The sequence below is a fragment of the Lycorma delicatula genome, chromosome 7, assembly GCF_047948215.1.
Source record: "Lycorma delicatula isolate Av1 chromosome 7, ASM4794821v1, whole genome shotgun sequence".
Classification (NCBI taxonomy): domain Eukaryota; kingdom Metazoa; phylum Arthropoda; class Insecta; order Hemiptera; family Fulgoridae; genus Lycorma; species Lycorma delicatula.
This window is the reverse complement of record NC_134461.1, coordinates 130,848,062-130,874,964: the sequence shown is the minus strand read 5'-3', so window position 1 is coordinate 130,874,964 and position 26,903 is coordinate 130,848,062. Positions and strand designations below refer to the sequence as shown.

Here is a 26,903-nt window from a genome sequence, read left to right as displayed (position 1 = left end):
TATACTCCGTATCTTTATTATTTATATTTAAAAATTAAATTTAAAAAAGCCCTTTCGGCACGCCGGAAGGCGGAGGTAGATTTCACCGGTGCTAAGTAGGAGATAAAAAAGATTTCCGTCTTAAAATTAAGAAATTTTACTCATTACGAGAATTGTTGTTTGTGAAAAAAGTTTCACATACGACAAGCCCCATCTTCTTACAATGCCAGCAAAATTTTGGTCATCCTTGCCGTAAGGATTGGTTATATCAAAAATTGTTTAAGACAAAGGTTTTCGGTAATGTTGGAGTACTGACGACCACTTCAAACCGATTAGATACTGCGCCTATTAAGGAAGGTTTTTTGTCTTCGAAACCCCATTTTTTTCACCCCGTGGGTCAACGGTTGGCGATATCAAAAAGCTTTACTTAGATAAGTTGTAGGCCCTTATCCAAAGAATAGGAGGAACTTTAAACGAATTCGATACTTTATTTAATAAGAAAGTTGTAGCGATATTTTGTTTTTTTCGAATAAGCCCCCTATTTCCGCCCCATGGTCCGATTTTTCCCATTAACGAACTCGACCGAAATTTTGGGTCGTTATATTTTATGTATCAATTTGAAAGTGAATGGCGCAAAATTACTGCAGTAGTCGTGTCCAGAAGAAAGTGAAATATACATATATATATAAACATTTGAACTAACGTTGGTTTTGGGATATGGGATTGTGAAACGCGAAGATATGTCGAAATTTTCTGGATGTCGAATCATGGTACCCATTACAATAGGTAGCTTCCTTATGAAAGCCACCTAAAACATTAGACTGTCCAAAAATTAATGAAATAAACTCTTTTATAATTTGGGGGTTTTTACCTACTTACAACCCCTTAAAATAGGATGATACATTCGGTTTTAAAAAATAGATATTTACATAAAAGTAAAAACAGAAATTTATTTTTAATTATTAAACTTCTGTTACTGATTTCGAATAAAAGTCAATTTAAAACCATGACCCGTTTTTATTAGAGTAAACATCGGAGCTCTTATTATTAAATATACACATCATTATTTTCAAGTCATTTAAATATAAAGTTAAACGTTGATATTAAAGTGTAAGTTATCCTATTCTATTCGTATTGTATTAAAATATAATATTAAATTTATCAGTATGATATTATCAGTTTGTGATTGTTGTATTATTGTAATGGGTTTATTGATTAATTATGTGTAGTACGGTTAATATTTATTTTCACTAAATATTGAGATGTCCAATGAAAATTGAATTAAAAAATCGAAACGTCGTAAAATTAATAATTAGTGTAATTAATAAATGTTCATCCACATTACTACTGATTTTCACTTAACATCATTCTAAAAAAGTACCTCCTACATATTTTTTTATTTATTTAATAATTTTGATATTTCATAACCATGTAACAGCTTGATTAACAATTAATAAAAAAATTAAAGCACTGTAAAAAAGCAACGTAGTTAGAATTTTAGTAGAAATGTTTATCATTTTTCTCATTTTTTATTTTAACATCTATTTTACCAAATTTTAGATAATTGTAAATTAAAAATAATTTTTAAAATTAATCAGCTAAAACATTATAAATTCAATTTTTAAATATACTTATAAGTAACTTATATTTTAATTTTATAAATGTTATAATTTATTTTATAAACTTAGATTTTTATTTTCAAAGAGCCGTTCAATACTTCATAAGTTGCATAGAATCAAATGAGAACTGACAATTTAAATTTGTAGGTTAAGTTGATTGTTATCGAATGCACGTGTATACATCATTAAAATTCATGAAAAATCATGTAAAATACTCACTTCAATACTGCACCTTAAAAATTTGCACAATGTACATTTTTAAATTAAACTTTAAAACGTTATTTCAATAAATAACATAATATTCTCAATAAGCGCGCAATTCTAGCAGACTCGGCAATGCTTCGCTATTGCTAGATCTGAGTATTCATACAGATTAAATGACAACAATTGAAAGTTTCATAAAACCTTAAAAACTGAACATTAGCAATTTAACAAAATTTAACCTTTCACTTTATAAAAGTCAGAATGTAAATAAATCCAAATGGCAAAACAATAGCACTACCTATCGGATTTAATTCAAACTATTCTCTAAATACGAATTTTAAGGTAAGAACAACACTAAGCTACGATGCAAGTAACTGATATGCGAAAAAGCAACAAAATAAAAAAAAATTCCTAGAATCCGATCGCAGCACCAACTACCGGGTTTGACTGATAACCAAAAATTAAAAAAAAAACTTCTAAAACGCGATCGCAGCTCTGCCTACCGAACCCACACGCTGCCTGCCGGACCCAATTGTGAACCTTAACCATCCCAAGATCAACAACACATAAATAAATTAAAATACATTTTCAATAAATAATAATATAATATAATATTTCTCAATACGCGCACAATTCTAAACGCGATCGCAGTGCTGCCTACTTGTTACTTAAATCAGTTGTGATTTTGTTTACATTGGCAACGGCCATACGGGCTCTTTGTGATTGGTCGTTGTGTTTGACAGCGGCCATCTTGCACTGATCTGATTGGTTTTCCTTTGTTTACATTTCCATCTGATTTATTAGCCTCTTATTTTTTAAAAAACTGTTTTCTCGCGATTTTTTGTAACACAATAATAACACAAAATTACGAAATATTTTTCTCAATTTGATCGCAGCACCAACTGTCGGGACAAACTAAAATTAAAATAGAACATTATTGAATATTCGATACTGCGATGGTAGCGCATTCTCCCGGATCCAATGTAAAACATTCCAAAATCAACAACAACTACTTATAAATAAAAAATTAATTAAAAAAACATTTTCCAGTGGACCAAATTGTGAATCTAAATCAATCTCGAATCCCCTTGAACACACACAAAATTTCATCAAAATCAGTCCAGCCGTTTAGGAGGAGTTCACTTTCATACACACGCACACAAAAAATATATATATAAAGATAATTGTGTAACATAATGAGAGTAATACCAGTATTACTCTCATTTTTATGAACTAATGATTAATAATTAAATTTTGTATTTTTAATTTATATTTGCTGTATATATATATATATATATATTTTTTTTTTTTATGAACTATTGTGTAATATACAAAGGCTGTATGTAGGTAGCTGTCCTATTGCACAAAAAATACAAACAAATAAATAAATAAATTATTCTTATTATTATTGGCATTTCTTGTTGTACTTATGTTCTTTAACTAATAAATTGTAATTACATAAACATTTTAATTATTCCGTCTCTCAATATCCTCATCGAGCCGTGAACACGCGACAATATGAATAACCGATCGTAATATTTTTCTTGCGTTGTTTTTTTTAAGATCCATGATCATTTCATCTTCCCTGTCATTCATCCAGTTTTATCGTTATAAACGAACGTATTTACGTTATCGGATTTTAGAATCTTTTCTCTTTTTCTTTTGTATTAAAGAGCCCATAAAATTTTGAGTAAAAGATTAAACGATGGATTTGCACGCGTACTAGTTGCGGGATAATTTTTTATTTTTCATCAGTAGATAGAAGTTTATAATAATATTATAATAATTTAACTATTATTCTAAAGTTTGTTTTTTTATACTCCGTATCTTTATTATTTATATTTAAAAATTAAATTTAAAAAAGCCCTTTCGGCACGCCGGAAGGCGGAGGTAGATTTCACCGGTGCTAAGTAGGAGATAAAAAAGATTTCCGTCTTAAAATTAAGAAATTTTACTCATTACGAGAATTGTTGTTTGTGAAAAAAGTTTCACATACGACAAGCCCCATCTTCTTACAATGCCAGCAAAATTTTGGTCATCCTTGCCGTAAGGATTGGTTATATCAAAAATTGTTTAAGACAAAGGTTTTCGGTAATGTTGGAGTACTGACGACCACTTCAAACCGATTAGATACTGCGCCTATTAAGGAAGGTTTTTTGTCTTCGAAACCCCATTTTTTTCACCCCGTGGGTCAACGGTTGGCGATATCAAAAAGCTTTACTTAGATAAGTTGTAGGCCCTTATCCAAAGAATAGGAGGAACTTTAAACGAATTCGATACTTTATTTAATAAGAAAGTTGTAGCGATATTTTGTTTTTTTCGAATAAGCCCCCTATTTCCGCCCCATGGTCCGATTTTTCCCATTAACGAACTCGACCGAAATTTTGGGTCGTTATATTTTATGTATCAATTTGAAAGTGAATGGCGCAAAATTACTGCAGTAGTCGTGTCCAGAAGAAAGTGAAATATACATATATATATAAACATTTGAACTAACGTTGGTTTTGGGATATGGGATTGTGAAACGCGAAGATATGTCGAAATTTTCTGGATGTCGAATCATGGTACCCATTACAATAGGTAGCTTCCTTATGAAAGCCACCTAAAACATTAGACTGTCCAAAAATTAATGAAATAAACTCTTTTATAATTTGGGGGTTTTTACCTACTTACAACCCCTTAAAATAGGATGATACATTCGGTTTTAAAAAATAGATATTTACATAAAAGTAAAAACAGAAATTTATTTTTAATTATTAAACTTCTGTTACTGATTTCGAATAAAAGTCAATTTAAAACCATGACCCGTTTTTATTAGAGTAAACATCGGAGCTCTTATTATTAAATATACACATCATTATTTTCAAGTCATTTAAATATAAAGTTAAACGTTGATATTAAAGTGTAAGTTATCCTATTCTATTCGTATTGTATTAAAATATAATATTAAATTTAAACTTGTTTTACATATTGCAATTTATTATAAGCGTGTCATTACACATGTATCATTCGTATTTCTTTTATAAATTTTGTTTTTATGAGATGTTTTATTAAATGAAATGTTTTATCTTTAATTTTTAAATAGCAAATATAATAATAGTTTTTTTTTTTTACTTTAAACCGGTACACTTGTTTATAATTCTATTTTGTAATACGTCGACATTACAATATAAACGAGAACTGATATATATATATATATATATATATATATATATATATATATATATGTAAATGTAACCCTTTACTTCAGGGTTATTATCTTTTTTTTCTCTTTAGCCTCTGGAACTACCTTAAGGTGTTACATAAGAGGATGATATGTATGAATGTAAATGAAGTGTAGTCTTGTACAATCTCAGGTTGACCGTTCCAGAGGTGAGTGGTTAATTGAATCCCAATCGCCAAAGAACACCAGTCTGGTATCTATGATCTGGTATTCAAATCCATATAAAAGTAATTGCCTTTACGAGAATTTGAACCGTAGAACTCCCGCCAGCTGATTTACGATGGCGAGTTAACTGCTAGACAAACCCGGCGGGTTTACCAATTAAGCCTGCTACTTTTCAAGATCTGCAAAATCGTTACAGCAGTGAATTCAATAACCAGGGACCGGTCACCAATAAAAATAATGTGGGACCGATTAATATAATTAATTGTTATTTATAAATATAGATTTTTACTTCTTTGTACGAAGTAATGGAAGTATTGTTTTCGCGAAAAATTTTGGTTTTCAGATTTCAATGGAAATTTTCATTTGACCATCCCTGAATCCGTTTTGACTGTTTTCGGCGTGACGTCTGTACGTACGTATGTGCGTATGTATCTCGCATAACTCAAAAACGATTAGGCGTAGAATGTTGAAATTTTGGATTTAGGACTGTTGTAACATTTAATTGTGCACCTCCCCTTTTGATTGCAATCGACTTAATGAAAATTGTCCAAAAAAGCCAAAATCCAAAACATTTGGATTTTGGAGTTTTTCTTAACTGCAGTAAAAAGCTCTCATAGAGAGCTTTTCAACGATATAAGTGGTAATTATTTTCATTGATTCCAGAGTTATAGCCAAATAAAATTTTAATTAATGAAATATTTTGATCTTACCAGGGGAAGGAAGGTACATCGGTTCGAATCCGACTTCTTTTCCCCCTTTTTTTTTAAATGAAAAGTTTATAAAATTTTATTTCGCTAATAACTTCTGATTTTTTTTTCAATTTTTTCTTATTGTTATTGAATTATTATTATTTATTGTAAAACTTTTTTACAACCAGGGGTAATAATTATTAATAAATCAATACAATTAAATTAAAAAAAGTTGAAAAAAAATTCACCGGTGCTAAGGAGGGGATAAAAAAAATTTCCAATTATAAAAACTTCAAATTTACTCAATACAATGGTTGCATGTGAAAAAAAGGTTTCACATGTTTAGGCATACGACAAGCCCGATCTTACAATTCCAGCAAAACTTTGGTCAACCCTTCCCGTAAGGATTAGTCATATCAAAAATTGTTTCAGACAAAAGTTTTAAGTAATGTTTAGAGGACTAACGATCGCTCTAAACCGATGTGTCTGTTAAAGGAGATACGATTTTTTTTGTCTTCAAAACCCCATTTTTTCCATACCGTGAGCCAGTGGTTGGTAATATCAAAAACAAAAAACTGTACTTAAATAAGTTTTAGGACCTTATCCAAAGAATCTTAGGAACTTTATAACGAATTCGATATTTTAATAAATAAAAACGTTATAGCGATATTTTGTTTTTTCGAAAAAGCCACCCCATTCCTCACCCGTGGTTCGATTTTGGCCGTTAACGAACGAGCTTTTTAGGAACAATTTGAAAGTGTTGGGGCAAAATTACGGCAGTTATCGTCTCAACAAGAAAGTGAAATGTAAATGTACATATAAACTTTTGAGCCGACGGTGGTTTTCGGGTCTGGGAGATGTGAAACGCGAAGGTCGACATTTTGCGGTAGTCGAATCGTGGTACCTATTACAATAGGACGCTTTCTTATGAAATCTACCTAAAAGATAAAAGTGTAAATAAATCGATAGGATTTAAACTTAACTGAAAAATTAAGAAATCTTTAATTACAATACGCATTTACTAAATTTAAAAATCTTAAATCGATAAACGGCAATGCAATGCACGCGCTCATCGAGAAGCATTTTTCTGTTATGAATGCTGCAGCATTAGATCTGTTTGTCGGGTTTATATTTTTGTACGAAATTGTGAAGTAATATAAAGTTAGTAAAGAGTTAAAGATATAGAAATAACGTTTAAGCTACTATAAAGACGATTCAAAACCTGGCGAGATTATTTAGTAATAGTAGCAATAATCGTGTAAACCGATATTTAGTAAATTAGTACTTTTATATTAGTGTATTTGTATTTACAAAAGCACAATCTATGCTAAAAATATTTATTCTTAAAAATAATATTCTCCACTTTTCCATATCGGACGGCGAAACCGTTGTCATACAACTTGACACAATATTATGGTCTTCTTACGCTTAATAAATTATGAAACAGTTAAGTATCTTTCCTTTTATTTAATTTTTGTTTTACGCAGACAATATTACTCTGTCGATGGATTTTTAAATAAAACAAATATAACTATTTTTAATTTTTTTTAAATCGTTTAATTTTCTACATCCCATTCAGCGTACATAGTAGTACGGAAATGGGGGTACGGTCGCCATTTGTGACGCCATCCAAGATGGCGGCCGTCCACCATCTTGGAAACGTCACGACTGACGTCACTAATTCATCTTGGATTGTGACGTTAGTGGCGGCCGTAGCCCGTTAGTGTTGCCAACTTGATTTATTTTGTGTCGACATGGTTATATATTGAAGTAATATTTCAAAGGTTGGTAGCACTGTTGTGTGGCGGTCGGTTTGAATTAAATAAATAAATAATATTTAAAGTGAAAAAAAATTCGGTCGGCTAGAGGATTCGAACCCGGTCATGACGGGACGCGACCGACTGACGCCTTAAACCAATGGGTTGCAGTGACTCCCTGATGTAATGAGTGAAAAATGTTCTACATAAGCTGTGAATTTTGACGTCACATCAGTCTGTACACACACACACAAGTGAATAAAAAAAATTTAGACGTACCTCGAGGATGATCCTGGTCGTCCAGGCGATGGCGTTGGGAGGCGTTACCGCGAAGGAGAGAGGTTCTCGTCGTTGATCGTGCACCGGGAGGCGATGGCGGCGGTGTCTGTTGCGCGTGTGTTAGCGTGCGTGCGTTAGCGGAGTGACGCAGAGGTGTTTACCGTGCGAGATGCGGCGCTCGACTGAAGAATTGTGGGACCGACGTGGTCTAAAGTTGTCCGATTGACCAATCGCAGCGCTGGAATTCGAATCGGCGCATGCACACTAGCCGTTAGTGCGTACGTGCGAACTGGATCGTCGTTTCTAATAAGAGCGGATGCGATAAGGAAAATGTTTTTTTTTTTTTATAATTATCGGGTCACTAATACAAAAGTGTCTTGAGTTGTTGTAACCGGTTAAGTCCAATTGTGTGTGTATATAAGTGAAAAAATTTGTTGCATTTCCACACCACCCAAGAGGTAGCAACCGTGGTGCGTTGAGATTTTTTTAGAGTGAAATCTCTCCCCGGTAGGCCTACAAAGCACTCGTACAAATGATTTAAAATATAAGCTAAAAATTAAGTTGGATACTATAAAAATTACTCCGAATAAAAATAAAGAGAGACTTGTATTCTGTGTATAAAAATGGTCGCATTTCCACACCACCCAAGAGGTAGCAACCGCGGAGCATTGAGATTTTTTTTAAAGTGATATCTCTCCCCAGTAGTCCTACAAAACACTCTATCTACAAAAAGTATCTTCATGATATGTCTTTACAAGACCGCGATACGATAGCCATCAAACGCAAACGATGGATACGATAAACTTGAACAACAGATCTATCTGAAAAAAACCTGTTACTTTCATGTATGTATGCGAAACAATTGCAAGTCTACCAGTATCCATCATTTACGTTTGATATTTATCGCAACATGGTCTTGTAAAGAAATACCATGAAGTAACATGAAAAAATGTTTCGCATACATAAGTTGTATAAATAAAAAAATATTTAAACACTCCTCACCATTTGCAACATAATCCGATAGGAGATAAATCTATTATTACATCATGTCGCGGACCTTGGAACCACTGCATTCAATAAACGTAATTAAATATCGGTTTAAAAAAAAACAATAGTTAGTTACAATTTATTGTATAGGGGTTTAAAGTGTTTTTTGTTTTGTGTATGTGTGTAATTTTGTGTTGATTCTGTAACGTGTTGTAGTCCTTAAAAGGACTTATTTACACATCGTAGAAATTAAAAAATTCGTGCAGACGATCGTTGACGGTTTTCTTTATCCTCTTTTTTGCGTTTCGTATTCTTGTATAAAATAAAATAAAGAGAAGCGATATGACGTCCTCTCATATATCGATTGGTTTTAACGTAATCGAATTTTGAATTTTCATCCGTGTCGTACGCGACCATCAGCGGTTGGGTATCATCGTCACAACCATCGGCAGAACAATCTACCTCATCGTGCGTCTTGAAGAAAAGTCCACCGTCCGACGCCACATTAGCGGCTACTCTCCTTTTTTCATTTGCAGCACACACGTTTACAGTGAGTACGTTATTTTTTCGATGCGACGTATTGAGATTTTTTAACACCGTCGCATTCGACGAACAACGTCGCATTCAACTTCATATTCGACGAACGATTTAATTTGAACGCCTTTACGTTACCGTCGTCACCGTAGAATCCAGAAAACAGTACTTCTTTGCTGTGAATAAGTGCGATAGCTTGTTCATATTTTCGTCCATATCCGAAATCATCATCATTGAAAACCACTCTTATGGTCAAGTTATCACCGTTTTTATCGAAATCATGTTCAGATAAATCGACAATATATACGTTGTGTTTTAATTTAAAACACAGGCGTCAGATGATGGTCATCGACGCGCACGGATACATCTTCACTAAACTGATTCATGTTTACACCTCGAACGTTTTTCAACGAATAAACTGCTTCACTCAGTTACACGTTATTTATAAGTTCCTCCCCACCACCACAACTACCACACCCTGCTATCAACGAATCAGAATGTCACAACCTCCCCGACACAATTCGAAAATATTCATCTGATAGGTATGGTGATATCCTGACAAGTGCATTTTGTATGATTTGAAGCTACAATTTTTCTACGATACATTTTCAAAGTGTTATTAATAAACTGTTCTGTTATGTTAAATTCGACTATCACTTCTTCGATACCATTAACATCTGGTTGGCATACGAATTCAGAACTCTGATGACAACAACCCGAACCTATATCACATCTATCTATTACGAAAAGTCGCCCAGTAATAGTGTTACGATTATACCAACTGCAATACCCGTTTTAAATACACTAAATGTTATCAGCCATTTTTTAAACCGTCGCCACGTTGACAATATTTGCTTTTTACCTTCCTCTCCCCGTCCATCACTACCACCTAATTGATCGATCTTAAATACCTCCCGCATTTTTAAGTTTTTTCACTATTCCAGTGAGCGGAGTGTACGTGACGATGCTATCATGTATAATGAGACAGTAAGCGGTCATGTTGGCCGGTATATATTGTCTGGTATCGAAATCGATACGTACATCTACGGTTCCTCTTTTAAGCGATTCGTTCTAACGGGAACAATCGATAATTATTATCGGTACACTGGCTTTAAAATCCGCCAAACTGTAAGCGGGTCACTTGTCCTCCGGTTTGTTGTAATAACCGGACCGAAAGCTGGCGAACATTTCGTACATAATATTCATATCTCCCTGTAGATTGTCGTATGGATAGTACTGCGAATTCAAAAATACAGACGAACGTTTACCAATTCGTACATATCGAAGAGCGTCAATGATTTTATAGCTTTATCTTTTCTGTCTGTCTGTAAACCGAATATCTCGTATCTCGGTTTCTCCGTTTGCGCACATGTTTTTACCGTCCATGAATGTATATTTGTTTGTGGTAGAGCCGGATATTCGTGGAGCTGCCATGTACGAAAGGCTATCGCCAACAGTCTATAACGTTCTACTACCTTCAACAAATGCAATCGCATCGTATCGGCAACGTGAACATACGGAATCTTCCACGCTAACTTTGTCACTTTCAACTTGGATTCGGGCGTTTCTTTGGACGACACTAGTGCGTTCACGTCGCTGGAAGATCTAAGCAAAACCAATTCTTGTTTCACGTTCAATATTATGTGTTTGTAGTCTTCTGCGAAACCCATCAGCATACGCAGCGGTACGTAGAAGCACAATTTTCCAGTGGTTTCATCCAAATCGAACTTACCCGACGCTTTGAACTTCCACCCGAAATTCTCCAAAATATTTTCTTCGCTTTTACGCAACGTTATTCCTAACTTTTGTACGCGACATATCTCCGTTCCGTTTATCTCGTATCGTATCTCCTCGAAGAGAAATGGTATCGCGTTGTTTGTTAACCACGATTCCGTTGCCTTTTTATCGCCTGCTTTAGTAGTTAACGTCCCTTCGACCATCAAATAGCTTTTATGCGGTAACGTGTACACATCTTATTGGTGTATCGGTATCCGGATTTCATCGTTGTAAGTCGACGAAGCGTACGGTAGATGGGTATGATATTCGTACTTTGTGAACGTGTTGTCGAACGAAACACTTCACTGACGTCCAACATATTCGCTCCTATCGCTGCCATTACGATTCACTAAAACTGTAAAACCAAGTTTTCGAAGAAACAACGTTACCCACACAACGCTTTGGTGTTTGCGCGTCGTCTGATCGGTTTGCGCGTCGTTTCGCTACTAGTACCACCGCTATTGTATATTAACCCCATCTATTGGCTTTCCTTTTTTCTTCGTTTTCCTTTGTAAATGCAATCTCACCGTAACGGTTTCACCGCGAAAATTTATCGGTTTTCCGTCTTGATCGGTAAACTTTATAGTGATATCGTCTAAGCTCTTCGTATTCACCGGTAGATATTATATTTTTCGGCGATTCGATTATTTTGAAACCAGGCGGTACGCTTAGCGTGAATTCGTGCAACACGTGTTCCTCTGATCCGTTCGTATAGGAGCCTCGTATAAGGTTGCATTCGACCCGTACGGTGTTCACGTTGTTAATGGCGACTGGCTTCGATGACTTGTGCCATATATTCGCAGTCAGATTAGTTTTCTCGAACCCCAACAGCGGTGCAAAACTATCTGTTGATGTCAAATCGATCGCGGCACTGCATTTAAGTTCGCTTTTTAACGTATTGCTATTCGGACGCATAAGTAAATCTATTTTGCTTTTTTCTTTGAGTTCATCGCTCAAGCGTTTGGCGATATCATCCACTTCGTACGATCCGGTCGCTAGTCAGCTTATCGGTTTTTGAGGTTTCTTTGGTACAACAGTAAATGTGTTGTTGATTCCCTCTTCGACATTTGGAATCGAGTTGTATGTGGTTAAGTTTATCAACGCCAATTCCCAATCGCCATCAGACAAATCCAATGGCGGAAAGAATGTAGCGTGTAAGACCGACGTATTTCCACTTATGCAGAACATGTTTACCTGTAGGCTGACGAATCACAACTGAGAAATTCAAGACATAAATGACCGCAGATAACTGTGTTTATACTCTGTCTGGCGTTATAATTGAAATTTATAATAGAATCGAGTGGAAAATAACGCATCAATTCTTTAGGTGAACGCAGATTACCGAAACTATCGAAATAGTCCACCGTCCGTCCACGTTTTCTATAACATACCCAGAGTGTTCCATGATCGGTACTGCGGTCAAGATTAACTATCGCAGTTTCGTTAGTCTTCGGTTGTGTGGGTAATGTGTCCAACATGAAGACCCCTCGAAAATCGGCTATATTTAGTCTCCTCGCGTACCACATTAGTTCTACGTTCGATAGCGGTCGCTCTGGTATTCCCTTTATTGGAGACTACGACGACGACGTTTTTTTTACCGCCCATCCTCGATCTGATCAAAGGGTAGGGCTTAAGGTATAATGCCCGCCCTGCAGCGCCCGCTTTTCGTTTCATCATTTCGACAAGGCGTTTTATATTATTTTTTTTATCGTCTTCTTCGTCTTCGTACTCTTCCACCGCCGAACTTTGCTTTTAACTTCATCGCGATACTTTTAGCCTTTCCGCGAAACTCAAGTCCTTAGCTTTAACTATTTCCCAAGCGCTATCGGTTAATTTACGATCTGCTGCCGCTCTTCTTTTGTTATCGCTGTACGTTGCGTATGCGATATCGTGTTATTTACATGCGGCGTCCATCTTGTTTACACCGGGATCGCCTCTCTTTAATCGTTTTTTTAAATTCGTTCCCTGTCCGCAGTATGATATCCCGGAATATGTAACTTTATCGGTAATAAATCGATCCCTTTGTTTACGACCGTACCCACCACCTTTTTGACACCTTTTAATGCTTTATCGGCGATATAGGACCCTAACGCTCCTGCAGCTCCTTCTGATAGAGTTGTTAACAGTCCACCACCTCGTTTAAGACTGGCTATTCGTTTAGATCTTCTCACCTTACCCTTTCGAACGGGAGAACATTTTGACCTCCTCACTCTTGCCATGTCGGATAGACAATGAGCTTGTTTACGACATTCTACCATCTTACATTGGATCCGTGTTCGGCAATCGGTACCATATTCATATTCACATCATCCTCTTTCGTTGTCATCTTATCTGTGTTTGAATCCGAGACCGCGGGACGTATCATATTTTTATTCACATCCTCATTCTTCATTGTCTTATCAGCAATCGGAGGACGCACCATATTTTTTGTCGCATGCTCGTTCTCCTTTGTATCTTAACTAGATCTGTGTTTACAGAATCGCTTTGGTGATGATTGTCAGCGGTTAATATACGCATAAGCGATTTTTGATTTAAGTTTCTGTTAGGGTTGTCGTTAATGTTTAATAGAAATTTGTAAAACTTAAATAGTCTCATCGATATAATCCTTAGTCGTACTAAGTAATTTTTGTATATGTAATTCCATATCGTCCACGTAGGACTTTGTAGCGAGATCGGTGCTATTCTTAGGCATGCCAGCGTTAGTGATAACAGATTCTCTAGTGTCGACTATTTGTTTTTCATCGAAAAGTTTTTTTTCGTAATTAGTTGACAGTAATGACGTCCGTCTTTTCGACAGGATCACCGACTCTACATATTCGCTTATTTTGATAATTGACTGCGTTGTCATCATCTTTAAAAATCTTCGCCAAGAATACATGATTTAGATCGCTATGCATTACTTACTCTTCCACCAACTCTTCCTTCAATTCATCCCTCATTATATCGACATATCCTTTGGTCGCGAGGTCGGTCAACTGTTGAGGCGGCATGGCGTTTGTTATAGCACTTTTTTGGATATCCACAACACCGTTTTTACTCGTTAAAATCCCATTTGTCACTTTGTCTACGTATGACTTTGTAGTGAGATCCGTGCCTGCTATTAATTGGTGCACCAGCATTTGCGATAACGCACCCTCGCGTTAATTGTCTCATTTTTATCGAAAAGGTTTTTCCGTAAATAGTTGACAGTTACGACTTCTGTTTTTTCAATTTGATCGGCGATATCGCACAATCGCCTCTTTGAAAAGGAGAGTGCGTTGTTGTCCATCGGTGAAACCGTCTCTAAGTATTTATTATTCAATTCGCTTTGCTTTACGAACATTTTCTTAACGTGACCAATTGTTGTACCATCATCTTCATCAGGCGATCCGACGTTGCACAAACGTCTTTTTTTGATATAGAAATCTCCATCGGCGGTTTTGTCGAACGTTTCGACAATCCGAGTTGGTGGTGGTTGGGCGGTTGCACTCCCAACGCGAGAACGTCCGAACTTGTCTTTACTCATCTTCAGACTTCAGATTTCCATTACCAACTTCGCAGACGACGACGACGACGATTGCATATCGACCTCTTTCTTGTTCGACATCGTGGTTACGAATGATCGGAAAACAGTCGATCACATCACCATCCTAGTTCCACCGATCTAAAGAACACTGAATGTTTTTTCTTCTGCGTAGAAAACGTATAACATCGATTAACGAAACATTCATTCTCACCGGACGGTGATTGGTATTGCACAATTCGCGGTAATATTGCGTCACACCCTGATCGTTAAGACGGTATCAACAGTTTTGTGCTTGTGTCTTTAAAGACGACGGCTCGTTTTACATTTCCAACCCACAGCGGGATATCCACAACCGTTGAGTGATCGCGTGGTGGGACCTTTGTCAAGTAGTGTGGAAAGTCGTTGATTGGATGACGGTCACCTTCCGAATGTAATTGCAAGAGATAGCTATTCAACAACCAAAATTCGTCCGGTTTCGCGCCTGCATATTCGCACCATTTTCGCAGCAGATGTTCGTTTTGGATTTCAAACAGTTCGCGTTGATCTTTGTACCTCAATCCGAACACATCGGCGTATAATGGCAACGTAGGTAGCGCTTCGTTTAGAAACTCACCGGAAAAGAGCGCCTGCGCCCTGTTTACGATGTCGAACGGTAATTCTCCTCGTCTTATCGGTAATGTTTCCGGTACGTCGTCGGTAAATTATACTCCGTAAGCCGTGTCCACAAAACATTTTCTACCGTATGATAACGCTAAGCGGTACAACGTTTTGTGCGATCTGTTCGAAATAGTTCGTTCCGTGATCACTATACAACATCTCGCTTCTTCTAGACGACTACCGTATTCCAACATGTGCATGTAAACGTTTGTGTAGTCCATAGATGCATGACGATTTTGAAGTTCCAGTAAAGGCTTTTTGTACACGAGCGGAGGGTCTAAATCTTGAAATAAAGTTGCCCTCCGTGTCGGACCGTTTTGTTGATCATGTTTTTTTAATCGTAGATCACCAGTTCGATAGGCATCTCGTACTTGTCGCATTCTTCTAAAAATTTTAACCATATACGCTTATTGAAAGTTTTGCCTTCGCTAGTAATCATCAGCAGAACGACCAACGGATAGTCACGATTCATTCTTTTTACATGTCGCTTTTTACATCGTCGGTCTTTATTTTCACAGTAGTTCACTTTACGACAGATGTAGTACCGCAAAACTTGTGACGGTCGCTAAAATATTTGGAATACAAGTTGTTTTGCGGTTTTTGTCTAAAACGTATCCCGTTAGCGTACGGTATACCGTCCTCGTAGTTGTGTATGCTTGCCATTGTTACCGACTATCAACTGATCTCTTTTACAAAAACATCAAAGCCTACTCTATATCGTCCGCCGACGATATCGCTCTCCTTATCCACAACCAAAAATCCATGAGGTTTTCTCCATGCAACACCGCACAGACTTTTAAACCGATCGAATTTCATATCGGTATTTACATGATCTTGATATATGTGACGTAAGTTGAGATCGTCTTGTTTGAATATAAAAAGGAGATTTGCGTTGTCTTGTACAAAATGCTTCCCGGCACTGGAATATGTCTGGGTCAAATAAAAGCTGGGTCACAAAGTACTTGCGAATATTATGTTGTTTTCGCAAGCTACATCGTCGAATATCATTATCGAGTTCGGTTCCGCTTCGTCGGGTGCCATCACATGATCGTTTTCTGAATATGCAAAAAAGCCGATCTCCGGGACACCAGTCATGACTTGTTCTAGAAACTTATATTTCGGTTGGTACAGCGATTTAGAAAACACGTAAATATTTTTGAACCTTAAACCGCCTGGGGAGAACAACAAGTTGAATAGAACATTTGTTTTTCCGCAATTAGACGGTCCGCAGATAATACATCTGATTGTATTCGGTAGAAGAGGACCATGACGAGTCCTTTTTCCCTCTCCACACATGGCCCCTGTATATTCGTCAAAGTTTTCAAGCGTAATATTATCAGCCTGTTGACGTTCCAACCTCATGTTTGTGACTGATCAGTTCACCGCACCAAATCCCCCCCTTATGTATCCAACTGTTGTGTTTATCATCGAACCCTTGCCACTTTACAAATAGCTTATCGCCTTTTCTTCGTAAGACTTTCTCGACTAAATACACATTATTTGTAACGTTAGTTTAGTGAGCTCTACAGCGTAAAATTTACCGCTCACCTCCTCACCGTGAACATCGATCAACGTGTAAGTACACGGACGCGTATTATCGTGTACCTTATGTACGATAAATATTTCGTTCGTCCAATTCAGTAAATATCCTTTGGCGAATGTCTTTTTAAATTTGCTTATACGCACTCGATCGCCGACATTGAATTTCGGTGAAGTAGGCTTTCGAAAGAGTACCGTATTCAATCGTCGTAAAACAGCGGCTTGGTTTCGCTTGTTTACATGTTTCGGTTTCATTCCGATAGTGCGATGACTGGTGTTGTATTTTGCGATCAATTTCGGTAGTAATTCTAACCACTTGTAGGTTCCTTGTTCGGTAAATTTTCTCCACATCATCGTTTTCAGTGTTCGATTAAATCGCTCGACTATCGACGCTTTTTTATCCGAATGTGTAAAATAGTGATTTATATTGTACGATTGTAATAGTCGTTTAACCTTCGGATTGTAGAACTCTTTATCAAATCGGTTTGAAAATGCCGCATCTTGTGTTTATCCAAAATATGTTTGAGGGCTTTAGCCTCCGTACCGGTTTTAGTTTTAACCGGTACGGCGAATGCTAGTTTAGAAAAACAATTTATCATCGTCAATATGTATCGATAGCCTTTGTTTGATCTAGCTTACGGTCCCATTTCTACAAGGTCAGCTTGGAAAAGATCAGAAATATTCTTCAGTACGACACGTCTTGTAGGATAGTTTCGTCGAGCCTGTCGGTGAAGCTCTTTAGCTATTGACGTCTTGACGTTCATTGTTGTACTGACCGTATTTCGTGTGTTTGGATAGGAATAGGAAGAAAAAGGATCTTTATTTATTTATTGTTTTTTTTACTCGCCTCACCACTCTTATATTCCGGCCTTGGCACCGGCCGTATCGATAACAATGATAAATCATTAATCGATCTGCACATGTGTAGATCAGTTAAAGATTTAATGTGTGATCGATTCGAGGGGTTTAGGGTGGCCCTGAAAAGGGCCGTTTTACATTTTAAACGGTTACCCACAAAACGTACAAGACGGCATACGCCGTGTATGTTCCACATATGGATTTTGTCTGTCTCTTCCCACTTCCACAAGCGTATTCGACAATGGTCACATCTGACCATATCATGAATACCCTCGTACCTGAACCCATGCATTGCTAGGATCAGGGGGGAAAGTAACGGGTTGTTCATATGCGGCAATAACGGTGTATATATCTTTTTGTTACAGTTTCTAGTAACCCTGTAAAATGTATGTACTCTATCATCAAAAGAACGTTCCATTATGATTGAGTGTTAACGCAAGAAGGAATAAAGTTTCGAATAATATTTTTTATCTCTTAAAAAATTAACTAGTTTTATTTTCCAATTATTTTTATCTGATTGGTTTAAGGCGTCAGTCGGTCCCGTCCCGTCATGACCGGGTTCGAATCCTCTAGCCGACCGAATTTTTTTTACTTTAAATATTATTTATTTATTTAATTCAAACCGACCGCCACACAACAGTGCTACCAACCTTTGAAATATTACTTCAATATATAACCATGTCCACACAAAATAAATCAAGTTGGCAACACTGACGGGCTACGGCCGCCACTGACGTCACAATCCAAGATTCCCCGACGGGGAGTCTTATTCTTTAAGACTTTGGGGGTTGGCGTCCCCACGGGCCTAGCCTCTGCAGCTATTCTTCCCACTATACAGTGAGCTGCAGAATACTTTACATCATACACATATACTACACCAAGAACACTACATAAATTACAACATACACACGTACACAATTACACAACAACATCCTACACTGATATTTCTTACATTAACACTCGGTGGTGTTGCGACATCTTATGAAACGCAACCGTAACCCAAGGTGGGAACAAATCGTGCCGATGGGTGAATGGCTCTACGTAGTGAGTCTCGAACGATGTCCTCTGGGCACCAGGGCGAACCCAGTTGTACTTAGCTCTAGCTCCAGTACGCGTGCGCTCTGCTGGAGTGGTCCATTTATCGCCGGTACTCGTGGGACCAAAATTTCTGTTCCTATATCAAATTCCAAGATGGTTGGTGGTCCATCTGAAAAAACCACCAAATTAAGTCTTGTGAAGAGACCTCGATCAGCTTTGTCTGACGAGGATAAAAGTCCTATGGAAGAGAACTGCAAATCTTTAGACTTGAACTCTAAAAATATTCGATTCGTTGTTCTCCGAAATAGTCAGGAAGGTGGCTCCCTCCAAAAGGTTTCACCTTTCCTAATAAACAAAACTGTAACAGGTGCAAGTGGCTCCCCGAAGAACATCAGGAAATTACGCGACGGATCGATTCTGGTTGAAACATTCAACGACGAACAGAGTCGATCTATCTTACGTCTCCGTAATATGGGTGGTATAAATATAAGTGCTGAAAGCCACAAAACTTTAAATACGAGCCGGGGTGTAATTTTTTGTCGAGACCTTTTAGTTATAGATATCAATGAAATAGTTGACGAGCTTTGCCACCAAGATGTTGTTTAAGTGAAACGTATTATGAAACGGCAGAACGGAAAAGAAGAACCGACACCGTCTCTTATATATTAACATTTAATCTCCCTGTTCCACCAGAAAAGATTAAAGTGAGTTACCTCTCGGTTCGGATACGACCATTCGTACCCAATCCACGGTGATGTTTCAGATGCCAATATTTTGGTCACACTACAACATCTTGTACAAAAACTGAAATCTGTGCTCAATGTGCTAAAGAAGGTCACAATGACACTAACTGCGAAGAAAGTAAAAAATGCGTAAACTGCAGTGGTCCACATACAGCCCGCTCCCGAGATTACCCAATCTTTAAAGAAGAAAAGGCAATTCTCAAAATCTACGGAGCAAAAGCTGTCTTTCCCGGCCGCACGAAGAGAATACAAAAAGTTAAATAATTCAAGGAACCTGGTTAAACCAGATGTATCTTTTGCTACCGCTACATCGAATCAAACTCTTACAAACGTTAATAATCAGCAGTGCGGATCCTGCAATGAACTTAAAAAACTTGTTCAGATGCTCTCTGATCAAGTAGCTTCACTTACAGCCACGATCTCAGAGCTGACAAAGATGAATAAAACGTCTTTCGTCGCAGTTAGTGAATCCAACAGTGTGATACACACGAAAGTTCTTGCTCCCAAAGTGTTACCGGCACGAGTAGCGACTATCACAGCTGGCAGTAAGCCACCTAATAAGCTCCCCGTAAAGGGAACCCACATAACCACCCCCTCTGGGATGTTAACAGCAGCATCCCATTCAAATAAATCTCCACCATCACCTTATATACTGGAGGATATGGTTGAAAAACCACCCGACCCTAGGGCATCGGAGTTCTTTAAAATAAAAAATACAAAAAATAAAAACCGAATCGCGTACAACTAATTTTTATATAATTTCCGAAATTTAATTATTTAATTTATTTATTTATTTTTTTTTTACACTTATGAACATTATTCAGTGGAATGTATTCGGTCCCGCATTCAAGATAAGAGTACTAGCGCACACACATGATCCACTAATCATGTGTTTCCAAGAGACTCACCTTCTACAACATGACCCAATTACACTCAGAGGATACTTCTGTGAGAGATACGACTGTCTAGTAGACAGTAGAGAGAGTGGTGGAGTAGCGATTTTCATGAAGAATGGGTTGTCAGCTACAAGAATTCAACTATCCACTGTCATTTCTGCTATTGCAGTAAAGGTCTATTCCCTTCAAATTGCATATCTGCAATCTGTATCTCTCACCGAACACTGAGTTCAGTGCTTTAGATGTCTCAAATCTCCTCACGCAAATACCATCTCCATCGTTAATAGTAGGAGACTTCAATGCCCATCATATTTCCTGGGTCTCAACCTTCTGCTCCACTCGAGGAAATATGATAAACAGATTCAGACAAGATTTTGACCTTTGCCTACTGAATAATGGATCACACACATTCATGTCCTTATCAACTGGTACTGTATCTGACCTTGATCTTTCCATATGCTCACCGAATGTGCTCCCTCATTTTTATTGGTCTGTTTGTGATGACTTTCATGGCAGTGATCACAGACCAATTATTATTGGTTTCGGTGTAGACTGCGAGATTAAAAGAAGGCCACGGAGATGGATTGTTGAAAAGGCAGATTGGAACGGATACCACAAAGCATTCCAATCTCAGTATCACGATGGAGTGAACATCCTCGACCAATATTCTTCTTTTACGTCCATGATACTTGAGAATGCCAACAGATATATCCCACAAACATCGGGTAATCCTAGATGTCCTTTCGTTCCATGGTGGAACGATGATTGCAAATATGCTATTAGGAATCGACGGCAGGCACTACGCAAATTTAATCGTAGGCCTACAACAGAACATCTAAATTTATACCGCAGGGCTAGAGCGGTGTGCCGTCGAGTATTCTTGGAAGCTAAGAGGAATTCATGGACGAAATACGTGAGCACTATCTCACGCACTACTCCCACGTCTACTGTATGGAAGAAAATTCGTGCAATTTTCGGATCACCGAAACAATCTATTCTCGGTCTTATTGATGAAGGAGAACTCCTTTCATCACACTCGGAAGTGGCAAATAGTCTAGCAAAATCTTTCCGCTCGGTGTCTCCCACCTCATCATATAATAACGATTTTCAACGGTACAAGATACAAATAGAAGTATTATCGTTAAACATTGGTGATTCGGTTGGTGAATTAAACACTCCATTCGTATTTAAAGAATTGTTACATGCACTTAAAAACTCACGGGACACTTCCCCTGGACCGGACAACATTCGCCTTTCCATGCTTTCACACCTTCCTAATTCGGCACTACAACAACTTTTGAATATTTTCAACGGTTTATTCTCCGAACAAGTCTTCCCACCGGGCTGGTCAGAAGCATTTATTATACCAGTACTAAAACCTGGTAAAGACCAAACCAACCTCTCAAGCTACCGCCCTATTTCATTAACAAGCGTTTTGTGTAAAATAATGGAGAGAATGGTAAACCGCAGACTTACATGGTACTTGGAGAAACATGGCTTTCTATCTCCAGAACAGTGTGGTTTTCGACAAAGACGATCTTCTATTGACCATTTAGTGTCACTAGAAACAGCCATACAAATACCATACGCTTTCCTAAATCGGCAGCACCTCGTCGCTATCTTCTTCGATATAAAAAAGGCGTATGACACAGCCTGGCGACGTGGTATTCTTAACACTCTCAAAGAATGGGGAATCAAGGACAATATGCTTGCTTTTATCCGGGGATTCTTAAATCACCGAACGGCTCGTGTTCGTGTGGATGATTCGCTCTCAGATAGTGTCATCTTGGAGAATGGAGTGCCCCAAGGTAGTGTATTAAGTGCCACCTTATTTTCTGTAGCCATAAACGATATTACCAAATGTGTGCAGGCTCCTGTCTCATGTTCTCTATTTGCCGACGACTTTGCTATCTATATTGCAAGCCGTTCAACACCTACAGCTACAGTTATTTTTTTTAATATTTTAAAGACTGACTGTGATATTAGTTGTAGGATTTTTGTGATATTAGTTTTAAGTTTTATCTCTTTTTTTAGTTTTAAGTTTTATTTAGTTATAATATGATAGTTTTTAACGTAGTTTTAAGTTACATGTTAGTGTTTTTGTTATCTGAGAATGGGCCTTTTATACCCATTCCGGATTTTGCTTACTGTGATAGTAGTTTTAAGTTTTAATTACTTTTTCTTTTACTTTAACCGTTTTTCGCCCTAAAAAAAAAAAAAAAAAAAAAAACACCGACCCGACAGCAGAGAGACTACTGCAGAACACTATATCTCACTTTGAAGCTTGGTCCAGGATTACTGGTTTCACATTTTCATCCGAAAAAACAAACTGTGTCGTTTTTTCTCGGCTACGAAACCCTTCTATTCCGCAAATTTTTCTGAACGGTGAGACTATTACTATCTCTACTTACGTCAAGTTTTTAGGTTTATTTTTTGATAGCCGTCTTACTTGGGTCAAACATTTAAAAGAATTGAAAACAAAATGTTCCAAACTTCGAGATATGATGCGAGTCCTTACTAACACCAACTGGGGAGCCGATAGGTCATGTATGATACGTTTTTACTATTCTTTTGTTCGCTCCCGTTTAGATTATGGTTCTGTCGCTTACTCTTCAGCTCGTCAATTCGTGCTTAAAATGTTGGATAGTGTACATCATACTTTCCTTCGGCTTGCCACAGGCGCGTTTAGATCAAGTCCTGTCGCAAGCTTACTTGTAGACTGTGGTGAACCATCACTTTGGGATAGACGAGACCAGCCTTTATTATCTTATTTTGCTCGTCTCAGAGGACAGCCAAATCACCCGGCTCTTGACTCAGTCTTTAGAAATCCTAATCTAGGAAAGTATGAGGACCATCCACGTCGTACTGCACCTGTAGGTATCCGTACCTGGCGTCTGCTGCAGCATATAAATGTTGACACACCGTCATTCTTTCCTAAAAGAATGGAGAATTGGAGAACCATGGAGAATAAACCTTATAAATTTTAATTTCGACCTTACGACATACAATAAACAATCAACACCATCTATTGTCTTTCAGCAAATGTTTCAGTGTGTTCTCTCCAAGATGAAACCAGACGCGGTTGTATACACTGATGGATCGAAACAAAACTATACAGTTGGGTGTGCATTTGTTGTCAATGAGAGAACTTATATGTTTGGTCTACCCGGTATTACGAGTGTGTTTACCGCTGAACTATACGCTATAAATAAGGCTCTAAACATCATTAACCCTAAATATAGAAAAATACTTATTTGCAGTGACTCGTGTAGTGCTCTCCAAGCCTTAAAAACTTTTTATTCCAAACATCCTATCGTCATTGAAATTTACAACGCAATCGCTAAGTTGAATAATCACAACACAATTAAGTTTTTGCTGGGTCCCTAGCCACGTAGGGATTCCAGGTAATGAACATGCAGAATCCGCTGCCAAAGAAGCATGTAACCAACCTCCTTTCACCACCCGAGTTGCTACTTGTTTCTGTTTTTGGGTAGTGTAGGGTTAATACAACAAATTTAATTACTCTAGTCCTTTGTATTGTTTTTGTTATCCGAGTAGCGAGCCTTTTACACTCCCAATCGGAATTTTTTATATATATATATATTCATATATTTTTTTTAATGTTTTTTTTTAATTCGTCTGTGATATTAGTTGTAAGATTTTTGTGATATTAGTTGTAAGTTTTATCTCTTTTTAGTTTTAAGTTTTATTTAGTTTTAATATGATAGTTTTTAACGTAGTTTTAAGTTACATGTTGGTGTTTTTGTTATCCGAGAATGGGCCTTTTACACCTATTCTGGATTTTGCTTCCTGTGATAGTAGTTTTAAGTTTTGATTACTTTTATTTATTTATTTATTTTCCGGGCGATGATAACGACCAATCGTTTTTCGCCTTAAAAAAAAACCAACATGGCGGACGGCCGCCATATTGGATGACGTCCCAAATGGTGACCGTACCCCCATTTCGGTACTACTGTACATAAATATGTAAATTTTTGTTAAATAAAATCTTTTAACACCATCTGAGTTGTGGTTTATTCTATTTCGTAGATTTTTTTTATGTATATGAATGTGATTTCACGTATACTTAAAATAAATACGAGTAATATGTACTGTAATATAATGTTTCTAATTTCTATTGTGTATTTTGTGATGCTGCTCTGATCAAGGTTTATCATAGTTTCTCTCTGTTCACCCAGACAAATGCTGGAGCAGTTCTGTTCCTTTTTTTTATTTGCGGTATAGTACATCTACCCTGACGCGATCTATATAATGCTCCGATTGGAATAGAAGATTTATTTGCCCGCATAGAAAAATTTTTGAGTGTGTATTGGACGAAAAGTTTTCGTGGAATGATCAAATATTTTTTTCTTTTTTTATAAAAAAATCAAGCTGTATGCTTTTGCTGTGAAGCGCCTTTTAATAGCCATAAAAATAAAAGGGATATACCGCTAAGCTTATCATCATTATTAAATATTTATTATGTGTACGTATATTCTCTTATAATGTATTTCATCCCTTGGGCTCCCTTAAAAAGGCAGAATGAGTTTTAAAGATACAAGAAAGGGTTATCGGATCATTGCCTGGCAGAAAAACAGCCCTAATATGTTTCCAAATCGTGTGAAAAATCTTCCCCCCCCGATCATTTATTTATAATACAATTAAAAAATTTACGTTTACGTAAACGGTATTATTATTATATGCGCCTTTTTAGCAGCGTGTACATAAATTTGTGCTCAAAATAATTTTTAGTAGCGCCTACTCAATTGTAAATTATTTTGTAGTTACGGTGTTTGTATTAAAGTAATTAAAATTAACATAATCTATTTTTTATCTTAAATTTGTTTTTATTTATAATTTATCTTATATCGACACGATATATGTAATGCGAGTCGTTTATTTCCCGAACGGAATGAAGATTTATTTATTTCTCTTGAAATTATCTTCCCGACATTACACGTAATCCTTTCTCCTCTCTGCATTATTTAATAAATAATTACTTTGGAAACGGTGGAGCAGTATCAAAGACATTTCATTAAAAAAAAACTTTTTTTTTTTTTTTTTTTTTTGAGAAGATATTATGCTATAAAAAAATAATGCCGTCTGATTCATATGTATCAAGGTTACTTAACCCGAACGCTTGTTTGCCTGTTCTTTGCCGCTTAGCACGAAATTCGAATTTTTAGTACTATTAAAGTAATATAAGAGTACTTCATTACGCCAAGATTAAGCAAAAAGCCTTTACAAATTTATTTAAAATTTAAACCTAGATGACCGCTTCTGTTAATCGTTATCAGTAGATACTGCTTGAAAAATAAAAAGAAATACAAAGGTAAACGAGAGAAAAAAGAAGAATAATAAAAAAAATATCGACGGATAAATGAAATGTAAAATTAATAAGACTACGTTTAAAGCTCTATAAAACGGGTCATTTTAACCGGGTTTTAGAATAACTAGAAAATAAAACTGAAGAATGTAGACAGATAGCTTTTATCATTTTAGGTGATCCCGATAGAATGATAAAATTTAGCGTAACTAAACTGATATTTGAGTCGCCTACCGACTACAGACTTTAATACACGTTCTTCTTTAATCTGTTGGATTTATCTCGTGAAAAATAAAGGTCATCTTTAATCGGTCAAAAGAGATATTTCCGTTCGTGAAAAAAAAATTAAGGGAACGAATAATCCTTTAATGTTAGAGCGATTGAGAACTTTTACGAAATAGGTTTTATAAATTAAACTCTGCTGTTAGATAAGATATTGTTACTCCATTGTTTTTCTACGATGAAGTTTCATCTATAGTATCGCTATCGATAAATTAAGTTCCCCGACTATTTAATTTTAAATAATTTCTAATAAACCGATTCTACGATCGCTTTCCAGACAACGTTTTAAATAACTTTTTGCGGGTTTAACTTAAGATTTGAATTGTTTCAAAATTATAAACGAGCTATTATCAAGGATAACTTCCTATGAAAATAAGGTTTACGAAATCTTATGTTTTCTTTTTTTAAAGAAAAATAAGCGACTAACCCTAAAAATATAATCCCTATAAATCGTTTACTGTTAAATTTCTTTTGTTTACTACGCTATCTTTTTATGTTTACCTCCTGCCGACTTTTTATTCTTTTGATTTCTCTCTTAATGAAGCGCTCTCAGAATAGAAGTAGTTTTAAAACTTATCACAGGAATAGAAGATAAATTTTGAGATGTTATTAAATCTTAATTTTTTTTATTTTAATATTTCAAATGCATTCATTTGAAATATTTTTAATAACCACATTTTGTAATAATTTAAGAACTTAGCACGTGATTGAGCTTGTATTAATTTTACCACCGGTTTAACAAATCTAAATTTTTTATTTATTTCTTAATTATTTTTCAACTTCTCGTTTACTTTTCATAAGAAAATAAGTGAGGTCGAAAGTTTAATTATAATTTCATATTTGGCAA

The 26,903-nt window shown here is 36.4% G+C and overlaps 1 protein-coding gene across 4 annotated transcripts in view; it reads left to right on the top strand.

Annotated features, from left to right (window-relative positions):
- LOC142327526 (ATP synthase subunit s, mitochondrial) overlaps window positions 1-26,903 on the top strand; it is an 86,919-nt gene that overhangs the window by 39,852 nt on the left and 20,164 nt on the right. The window lies entirely within an intron of this gene.